An 11,780-nucleotide genomic window follows, 5' to 3' on the forward strand; every position below is an offset into this window, starting at 1 on the left:
ATCTGAGGGTCTGATAAAGAGCTGAACAGTCAATAGCAAGAAAAAAACGAGGATAGATGGGGCTGGAAGACAGAGAGCTCAAATAGAAAGAGAAAATTAAAAATAGGAGGAACAAGAGAACAAGGAGAGGAGAACATCAGAGGCCAGTCACCCAGTTACATAACAAAATCACAGAGAAAGAAGTAAAGAAAGGTACAGAAAAGTAGAGAACTAAAAATGTCCATAGATAAAAAGTAGTCAGGATAATTTAAGTTAAGAAAAGCTGGCGAGAAACAAGCCAAGATAAAGTGAGGCATTCATAACTAAGAATAAGCCTCCATGTGTGATTTATTTGAGAGCTGGGTGGTGAGACCCTCCTAAAAGCCAAGAGTAAAACCTCATGCAACGTTTGGATATTTTTTTTAACACAATAGCTTTAGAAGTAATTAGTCATGTAATTGAATTTTTGTACTTTAATATTAAGCAAGTGGTTATGGCCTCTTTACTTAATTTTTTTCTAGGCTGCATTAAAGTGTGAGTATTTCTACATAGCACAATTCATGTGTTCTTATTAAATCAATATCATTTCACATTTCATGATACATTGAAGTGTGTCAACTTATGTGAGTAACATAAAAATACTTATACATATGATAAAATAATATGTTGGGAGTTATCAATGAGAGGGATAGAAGTCATAGAAATGATTTCTCTTTTCTAAGGAACAGATAGAGAAGTAGCTTTTCATTTCATAACCAGATTTGCTGTATCTAAAATTCTCTCTTAGGAGGTATAACTCGTAGCATAGAATAGAAGAAAATAGTCAAAGTTTGCAAAGAGCCATATTAAGAAAATCATAATTCAAATGAAATTTATGTCATGTAGATGTGTTTTATACATCAAAATCTTTCATAAGGCATCATCCACTTGAGAAATTTCCCTTGACTCATCTGCCCCTGAATAATACATCTTTTTCACTTTCCTTTTAATTTATCAGTTTTTGTCAGCTCATTATTCAGATTATATGTCAAACTTAGTGGAAATTCATACTTGGCCATTGATAAATCTGGAAATTTTCTGATTTATCTACTTTGTGTCAAGCTCTGAGTCGGCTGACAGCAAATGCAGTCTTTTGTGATCACGGTATCACTGATCTCTGCTTGATGGGATATTAGCCCTTTTAGACATAACTGAGAATGAATGGCTTGTTCAAGTTGCCTGGAGATGTATCTGCATGCAACTCAGCCACAGCCCGGAAATTATGCAAACTATTTGAAATAATAGAAGAGTGTCCAGTGAACAGTAGAAATCAAATGAGAATATTATGTTCCTTTCATTGCTATTATTTTATGGCCATCATGAAGTTCAGTCAGCTACTGTGCCCACTTGCCTATCATAAGAATAGTGGATTAAAATGAAATATTTTGAACTATTGAATACAGCATGGTTTATGAATAAATGCTTGAAATCTATCAACAAATAAAAAAGGAGTAGTCATTTCAATTGAATAAATATCATTTAGAGCAACTAATGCTACTTTTATGTATGCATTTTCAGGGATGACAACTGGGCATTGGATAACCAACTGGGTACTTTCTTCTATGGGGAAGAGATTTTTTATCCTGTTGCTTGCTGTGGTAGTTGACAACATTTTAACAAGAGCACACCTTCCTTCAAAATTAGACTCAACCCTCTCAAAAATTGTCTCTGCATTATAAATTAAGTTTATGTAATATTCATGATGCTTTTTTTTTGTCATACAGAATATCTTCACAAGCATCTTTCCCAAGAGTAGATTTCTTGTCAGGAACGTAGTTTTGTTATTTATCTTTAAGAAATATTTCTGCATCTGCACAATTTTTACCTAAAGGTAGAAGAAAATTTATCAGCACTCAAGGCTGACTTCCAATTTTAGTTTGCTCATTTATATCGCATGTGCAACTAGTGGGGCTTAGAGATCCTCAAAATTCTATTAGTGACTTGAAATCCACTTTTTCCAAAGTCTTACTCATATTACTAATTTGAACGCTTGCCAAAAATCACAGACATTTATATTGACATCTATTATGGCACAGGGTCCAGGCAATTACTACTTAATTACACAACCTTTAGTGCCTTCACTATTCATAGCAGGTGCACACCTACAAACCACTTTGTGTGCACTGGAAGTTTAATTTAAAGTTAAATCCAATTTCCTTAGTTGTGAATTGTAGAATGGATATTGCATTGGGTATTCAGGTCAAACAAATGAGATGAATCCCATACTTCTGAATCTCATCAACACATCTGTTGGGTGACCATGTCTATGGGTGATGAAAATGAAGGTTTAAATGGAACATTTCTTAAAGCAGCACATCTTAATGATAAGCTTAAAATATTCAGCCGACTGTTTCAAAATGTGTTGAGTCATCCAGATTTAGTTTTTCTATTTGTAGAAAATACACAAAAAAATATTAGCATCATATCCAGAGTTTTCCAAGTGGCAAATTGGCTTCAATTTGAGGCCATCAGCTGCAGGAGTCTCATAAAAGGCTCTGACTTCACTTTATTTGCAAGGATCCTAGAAGACAGTTTCTGATACAGAGCTCTTCTGCTACATGTCCATTGGGAATGTGTTGTGAGGTTAACCAGCTCCTGCAGTGTCTCAGCTAGCAAGGCACAGCTTGCTGTCCTTTCTCCCTTAGCACTTGATTTGTCCCAAACTCTTAAGCTGTGGAGACATTTCTTCCATTCCATCAAAATTCATGGACTCAGTTCTCCTCAACTTCAACCTTCTTAATCTTCCTTAACTCTTTCAGTTTTCAATGAATAAATGACTTTTAAAAATAACACCAGAAAATCTTTGTCAACCTAGGCCTAGCTTTTGTTCCAGCATTGATTTGGAAATATTTTATCCACTGAGTGCAATTATTTCTAGTACATATTTTGATTCAAGGTGAGAATAAATGACTTTAAAAAAGAAAATTTTTTGTTCTTGCAGAATTGCTTGTAATACTATTTTATCCTTAAAGAATAAGAAAGTCAGCTACAGAGAAACCCTGTCTCGAAAAAAAAAAAAAAAATAAGAAAGTCGCCGGGCGGTAGAGGCAGGCAGATATCTGTGAGTTCGAGGCCAGCCTGGTCTACAAGAGCTAGTTCCAGGACAGGAACCAGAAAGCTATGGAGAAACCCTGTCTCGAAAAAAAAAAAAAAAAAAAAAAGAATAAGAAAGTCCAACGATAGTCCAACCTGAAATGACCCTATCCTATAGCCATACTGACGAATATCTTTCATATCACCATAGAACCTTCATCTGGAGATGGATGGAGATAGAGACAGAGACCCACACTGGAGCATCGGACTGAGCTCCCAAGGTCCCAAGGAGGAGCAGAAGGAGGGAAAATATGAGCAAAGAAGTCAGGACCACGAGGGGTGCACCCACCCACGGAGACAGTGGGGCTGATCTATTGTCAGCTCACCAAGGCCAGCTGGACTGTGACTGAAAAAGCATGGGATAAAACCGGACTCTCTGATCATGGCGGACAATGAGGATCATGAAGGTAATAAGTAAACTAAATGTTGAAGAAAACTGAGTATTTTCACCCATGATAACACACTTTATGATATGCTGCTGGAATTTGCACTTGAGTTTTTTTTCTTTTTAGGATAAGTTGTTCTTAAAATGTTGCAAGAAATATTCCTGAAATCAGAAGTTTTAACACACTATAACTAACAAACATCATTGAGCAGTATAATTTCTCTTGACAGTAAATTGGAATACTTAGGTTTTTCAAAACTAATTGCACTCTCATTTAGTTAATGAACATTTTCAGCAGCAATATTATGATTCCTGTTTCTTTGGGAAAGAGCAAATGATACTTGGGAAGTGTTGATTTGTACTGTGTGAGACATGGGACTACTTGGGGAATTTTTAAAACTTTTAAAACAATTATCTTAATTTTACACTGCCAATTATGTCTTATAGAAATCTAATCCTTTACTGCAATTGCATTCATAATGCCTAGAATAATGAAGATGCTGTTCAACAACATCGTTACTACTCTAAAGAAAAATTGGATTGAATACATCAGCTGTAATTATTTTTTCTTTACTAACAAGATTCTCTCTGGCAAAGATTAGTAACTGACATCCCTTCATTTAATATGGGAAAATAATGAGAATCATTGGAAGACACTGAGACAACGATGGTCATTTTTAGAATGGCTTTAATCATTATTTGTATTATTAGCCATCCTTTTAATGTAAAAATTAATTAAAGCATGATTTCATCATATACTTCCTTCCCTTTCCTCTCTCCAACCTCTCCCATGCCCCCATCACCCTGTCTTTGATTGAAAACCTTTTCATTATTGCTACATAAAAATACCTAATGACTTAAACATAAATACAACCTGCTGGGTATATTGGTGTAACTTGTGTATATGTGAATTCAGGGATGACTGATTTTTACTGAATAATCAATTAAGAGGTTTATTGCTAGAAGACGTTAATTTTCCCTCTCTCTGTAATTTCTAAATGCCTGTAGATTTTTTTGCCTGAATTTTGCACTCAAAGAAATTTTATGTTAGCATGCCTATTAACAGTACAATTGTTCAGATCTTTTGAAGGGAGCCATATTGTTCTAGTATCAAGGGTTTAATATAAGATTCAGGAGACATCAAGGAAAATGAGAAAGAATGACTATATTTATTATTCTTAAAAACATTTAATATGATCAAATTGCTATTAATGTTGAAATATTATTTAACTAATATATAATTGCAAATTTCCCAATTCCTTTATCTTCCACTAAAGCCTTTCATGTCTCATAACCTATTTACTATTCAAATTCATGGTTTTATATGCACGTGTTTATATCATTCTTTGTGCTAGAAATTCCTGCAGGTTTTTCTGTATGAACATTATGCAATTATACCTTTAATATGAAGTGTAGTAATTAAGAAATCAAATATTGAAATGGAACATATTCAATATTGTTCAGCACAATGAATGTCTACAAATTTAGAATAGTAATTCAGTCATTAATCATCTCTAACATTTACCTTTTCTTTCTCTCTTTACAACATGTTATAATGTTCCCATATGTATATTTATTCACATATATACAAATATTATGGGCTAAACCTCACATATGAGAGAAAATATTATTATTTGTAGATCACATACAAAGGATAATTATTTTACTTTTTATTTTTTACATGCTTTATCTTTGAGAATGAATTGCAATCACTTTTCTGCATCCTGTTCCTGTCTCCAAATGGGAATACTGAAAACATAGTGAAAATCACAACAATAGCCTAATGTCAGATGCCCAGAAAAATGCATACAACAAAAGTATTAAAAATTACAACACACATGAATCTCATTATTTTAATAATTTAAAATTTGTTAATTTTTTCTTGTGTGTTTTAATTTTTGCTGACATTTAATGATATTGCTTCATTTCAATACTTTCTATTTTTGTAAAATAAAAATAGTATCCTTTCAGGTTCATTGACCTTGAATTATACAACCTTGGGGCAATCACTTCAAAAACTTAACCATTGTGAGTGCTATTAAATATTTGCATCCATAATATTTAGGAAATTTATATAAATTATCTGGATATTGACTTTGATTTCTGAGAAGAGATTAGATCAATAAGTAAGCAGCGTTACTAGGATAGAAAATAATGCTAATACAGGGTTTACTTCAATAAATACTAAAAGAAATTGAATTTATATGGAAATAAACTTGCTCTTTATTTTATGCTTCTAAAATGAGAAAAATAATTACATTTAACAAATTAAAATATTTTAAGGATTAAAATATTATGATGCAAAGTTCTTAAAATTACCAAAAATTGTAACTTATGACAATGTACTGTGTGATATTTTCATAGGGATGTATAATTATTAAGTGAATTGAATCGTGGAAAATAGATGTTTAAGGCTAAAACAAATATCACCCAATTACTATTGAAACAAAAATGCTTTATTTTATTTTCTCTCTATTAACTCTATTTATATATTCCAATATCACTCATCATTGATAACAACAGATTTCTACTCCTTGCTTTTAACTTTGCAAAAAAAAAATATATAGAAAATACTGCAATAAATTAGACCCTCCAATATGAGAAAATATTTTCTGATTTGTTTTACATGCTTTTTCTCACCTTTTTCAAATGGTGTTTTTGGCCAGTTATTTTAGTGAGACTTCATAGCAATAGCGCATGATGTTTATATATATATATACATCTAACATCACTTAAAAAGAGACCCAAAAATTTGAAGTAGAACCTAAAGGGGTACATGAAATGGTTTTGAAGAAGCCAAAGAAGGAGGAAAAAATGTAATTACATTATAATCCCCATAAGAAGGAAAATGTAAAAGGTTGTTCTCCATCTGCCTGTAATCAGTGCAGTTCTAGCAGCTGCCTTGTATAGCATTTTTACATTTACTGATATGTAGTTATTAGCTTACTAGTTCAACCAATAGACCTTTAAATACAACAAAACTGTGTACTGTATTGCATTGCTATGTGGATATTTTATGCTAGAAGTACAAATAATTAAAATTAAGAAAATCAACAGCATGTATAAGATATGTATTCAAAAGCATTTTGCTCTGCAGAGATAAACAAATACTTCCTTGAATATGATGGAGCATGGTGTTTTTAAAGCTATAAGATAGAATATATTAAGACAGATTGGAATCAATGTGTTACACATTCATGTATGCAATACTAAGAAACTCATTTCAAATCCTATACTTCAAACTCATGCAAAGTGGAAAGACTGTTCGACCCAGAGGATCAGTATGTATGCTCTGAGATAGTATCTTCTAGACATGACTGTGATGCTACGTCCGTGAAATATCAACCACGTAGTTGCTCAGCTAGGACCTATTGAAATCACACACACTTGCATGCACACAGGTGAATAAAGCAGTAATGATTATAGAGGAGGCCATAAATATGAGAAGTGACTGGAAAGGAAGAGGGAGGGACAGAAATCATGTAAATATATTTACTACTCTTGTATAAATTTTTCAAGTAATAACCAGTCAATCAATAAACCAATTAATAAATCATGACTTTGATGATACATGCCATTAATCCCAGACATTAAAAAACAGGACCAGGTAGATTTCTGTGAATTCAAGCCCATTTGGCCTACATTGTAGTTTCTGGGTTAGGTTAGTCCAAATTATATACTGAGATACTCTCTCCTGAACAAAAGAAAATCATATTTTAAGTGTAGGGATAAGTCCCACCCCTTAGGGGGCGTGTTCGCCTCAGGCTAAAGTTCTCCTATAAAATTGGTGAGCGTGCTCCCAGCGCTCCCTTCTGCTTTCCTGGTCTCCGCGGGAACAGTGGTTCTGTAAGTCTATTCCTCCATTAAAACTGTCTATATTTTGACAATCTGTCTGCATTCGCTTACGCCGTTACATTTAAGCACTATTCTAAAACAGAGAATGAATAACCAAGCCTACTTTAATATATTTTAATATGAAATCAACTTACTAATTAATAAAAAGGTTCTGAAAAGCAATAAAGGAGGGAAGGCTTTGTTTTTAATTAACCATGTGTGTTTTATCTATACCATTTTTTTCAAAGGAACTGGGTATCATATTATGATTTGTTCTCCAGGGGTTTATTGTGGAAGTGTTTTTATGTGACTTTAAAAGCATCCCCAAGGCATGGTTTGATAATATTACTTTTTTATAAGAATATCTACTATAAACAAAGAAGAAAAATAGAAGAAATTATTATATTTCAGGGAGACAATGCTTAAAATAGGCTTTAGAAATAAAATGAAGATCTCCATTTTAAAAATAGCTTTATCATTTTTAATGCAAAATCACTGATTAACCGAAGAAACTTCTTCAAAACCAAAATGTAGCTCTGAGGACAAGTGTTCACCAGCCCCCTTGGCAAAGCACCACATTCTTGTCACTAAAAGTAGGAGGGACTTTTTAGAGTTCTGCTGATTGGGATCATCTTCACGGTATGCTGATATCCAAAGCCTGGTATCCCTAGGGGTGAATCTCGAAAGATGTAAATCTGTTTCCTAACACTACATTTTGCAATGTGTAAATTAATAGCTTGACATTTCACAGCTGTTTTAAAGGCTATGCTCTACAGGATAAAATATCAATCACAAATATACACCTACCCAGAAATGTCAAGTCCCACCCAAATGAATATCGCTGCAAATTAGCAGCAGGTCATATTACTCTGTTGTCTTTCACGTGTGATGCATTCCCTTTCTTTCCAGGTTAAGTGTTCCCTGGGAGAAGCTGAAACCTATTTTCTACCCCGTATAAAAGATGAGTAGTAAGCTGCTTTAATAACAGAACACAGTAACTAAAGTCTAAGCCTGTTTCAGAGAGGCAGTGTGGGATTCCCCTGCCCCCTCAAAAAAAAAAATTAAAGTAGGTACAAATACCTGGATTGAATATCAAACTTCATTCTCAAAATTTGTTTATATTTAGTGCCTCTCCAAATCAAAAAAGATTCTGATAACACCTTTTAAAATTGTATATTTATGCAGTGTGCATGTGTGTGTGTGTGGTGTGCATGTTTGTGTGCGTGTGTGTGTGTGTGTGTACATACATAGGTCTGAGAACATTCTTATGTCCTTGTGGAGGTCAGAGTTCACCTTTATAGATTTAGTTCCCTCCTCCCAGTACTCAGGTACTCAGGTTTAGTGCTAAGCCATTTTACAGGCCTCTCAAAGAATTATTTCAATTTTCTTTGTTCATCACGAGTTCAATAAGTTCATATAAACTAATAAATTTCAGCTTTTGTAAAAATTACAGAGATAGTTAATGCTATGAAGAATAATATTTCCATTATTTGAATACATTTTGGTCAAATTTGTGTCCTACTCACAATATCCCAATGGGAATGTCAGCTTGCCTCTATTCTGCAATTATCCCTGAGTCCTTGTGGGAAAGAAAGTAATATAGATATTCCATAAGGTTGATATTTCCAAACTCACTTATTTTCTTCATGTTGATAGCTTATGTGTGTGTTAGCCATTATCTTCTGAAATGAAAATCTTCTGATTTGTAGTTCAATAAATCATTAAAAGTCATTTTACTACTATGCCCATTAGCAGAATAATAGTGCTGTGTTTTCCTCTAAGGCCTATAACATATCAAACTACAGAATAGACTGACCACATATTGGGTCAGGCATTACTGGCAAGTCCAATTGTGGAACACAAACTGTATTTAATGCGGGTCATAAGAAAACATGAAGTTAGCTGGGTAGGAAAGAGTTTTTGAAGAGGGCCATTATAAAGATAGATAGTAAATGAGGTCAAAATATTCAAAAAAAATGAACAAAATTCTCAATTATAAAATATATGAATAAATTGCATATGTGTATTATATATATTTTATACGACATATATTCTTTATGTTTTACAGAATTTCATTATAGTAATATCTCAGTCTATATAAGCCGGTTTAACTCAACTATACTAAGCATATAACTTCATCAAAACATACATTTTTTTATCACACCTTTGACTAGAAGTTTGAAATCAAGATGCATCCCAATCCAGAAATAGATTGAGATCCAGTTGCTCAGAAAATATATCTTCTCCAGTGTTCACATAGTGCCAGGGCAAGAAGTATGTACAAGGTCTCTTTGCAACCTCACTAGCCTGTACAGGAGGGCTCTGTCTCCAAGATCGAACAATTTCCAAGTTGGTACCAGAGAAGTAGGAGTGAGGATTTCTTACATGGGTGTTGGCAGACATAGGATTCAAATAGACACCTTTTGGAATATGGTCTATAATCTGCCACATGCTTATTAATCTTTATAGATGACGTATTTCAGGAAGCTTTTATCTGTTAATGATTCCATTGTTCAGAATATTATTATTTCTTTTCTGAAAATAAAATCAGCTTCACATATTTTTGGTGGTATATATATATAAATTTATATACCTGCCACACACACACACACACACACACACACACACACACACACACAGTGATACAAGACCAAATTTGAAGACATAATGATTAAATGGGGATTTTATGTTAACACAATTGGATTTTTCTGACATTTCTGTGGAAAATAAAATACAGAAAAATGATAGAACACCATAATTTTATGCAAAACAAATTGGCATTTTGATAGCATATGCTATAATTTAAAATAACAATTATTTTTCCTGCAAGAACAAAATTGCATGGATACACACAACCCCTCTTAGATGAATACTCTTTTATCAGCAAATCTGACACTAGCAACCAGCTTTCCAGACCTCTCAGTGGAAGCATTCACTGGGACTGGGGAGTGACATATTTATGATGTCCTACCCTGCTTGTCAGAGGAAATATTCTTCTAATAAAAGTAGGAGAAAAAAAGTAAATAAATTGTATTATCTTTGAGATGCAAAACCTTATATTAATGGATATCTGTGTAACTTGGGGTTATCACAATAGTTTACCAAGTCTGAGGCCTTTGGTTTGGTCTCCAGTACCGAAAATATAGCATTCTATGGTATTGTGATTGCCAATATTCCATGTGAGACTTGAGAAATCTGGGACTTGAATAAGATATCTCCAAAATCTAAAAGTCTGGGTAAATATGGACTTAAAATTAACCTTCTGAAATTTGTGCTTTATCCCATAAAGTCTTCATGAAACCCATCTGTACTTTCCAATAATTTATTCTTTAAGCAATTTCTTTAAGGGAAAAATATTTAACTAATCCACACATATTTAAATAAAGCACAAAGCAGAGATAATAAAAACAAAAATAGATAATTTGAGATATATGCTAATAAAAAAATAAGTTAACTTGTATTAAAATCATGAGAAAATTCACACATATTTAAAGTTGTCATTTCTATAGAGAAACTGTTAAGTCAAAAACAGTATGGAGAAAAAATATAGATAAATTTGAAAAGAATGAATAGGGGTATAGTAGACATAAACATACAATATACATCTGTGAATATTAAATAAAAAATTTAAATCAACTTCAAAATTAAATCAAGTAATGTTAAAGGATGAATATGTATAAGCAGCATTAACTGGGCTTTCTAAGAGATACATTAAAAATAGAATAGTCAAGCTGCAGGAATTTATATGTCATATTAATAAAGTTACACAACAAATAATAAAATTTATAAAGTACAGCCTCAAGTATAATTTAATAGAACGTATTTTAACCTTAATATTAGTTACTTATCATATATCATAAACATCATTTAATCTTTCTTACATCATCATAGTTTAGACTAGAATGTTTTATAGTTTAAAAACATTTTATTTACTAATTTCTGTGCTTTCTATATTTCTACTCCTATAGATCATTGTTGCTACAGTGATTTCTGTATGTAATTTGACTTTTTAATTGAAAATCCATTTTACATATTCTGATTACAGTTTTCTTTTCTTCATCTCCTCTCAGATCCTCTCCATTTTCCCACTTATCCAATAGCAATCCTCCTTTTCCCCCTTTTTAAAGAAAAATAAACAATATATAAATATACCGGAGTGAAAATAAGAGAAAAAGCACAAGAAACACACACACACACCAAGAAACAACAAACAAGCAATCAAAAAAAAAAAAAAAAACATAAACAATGTTCCCAAACAGAGTGAGAAGCTGAGATGGCCCAGGGCCCAGACTCCAGTGAGGCACCCTGTGGTGAGGCCACTCCCTCTCTGGCTGAGGTCACTGAAAAACTTGGTTCAAGGGTACAAGAATTCACCATCTGTGAACTATGCTACAGTGGCCATTGACTTCAATTTACCTGGTACAAAGGGACACTAGAAACTGGCTTTGCC

The sequence above is a fragment of the Alexandromys fortis genome, unplaced genomic scaffold, assembly GCF_014885135.2.
Source record: "Alexandromys fortis isolate MF-2015 unplaced genomic scaffold, M_Fortis_MF-2015_v1.1 scaffold_43, whole genome shotgun sequence".
NCBI lineage: Eukaryota > Metazoa > Chordata > Mammalia > Rodentia > Cricetidae > Alexandromys > Alexandromys fortis.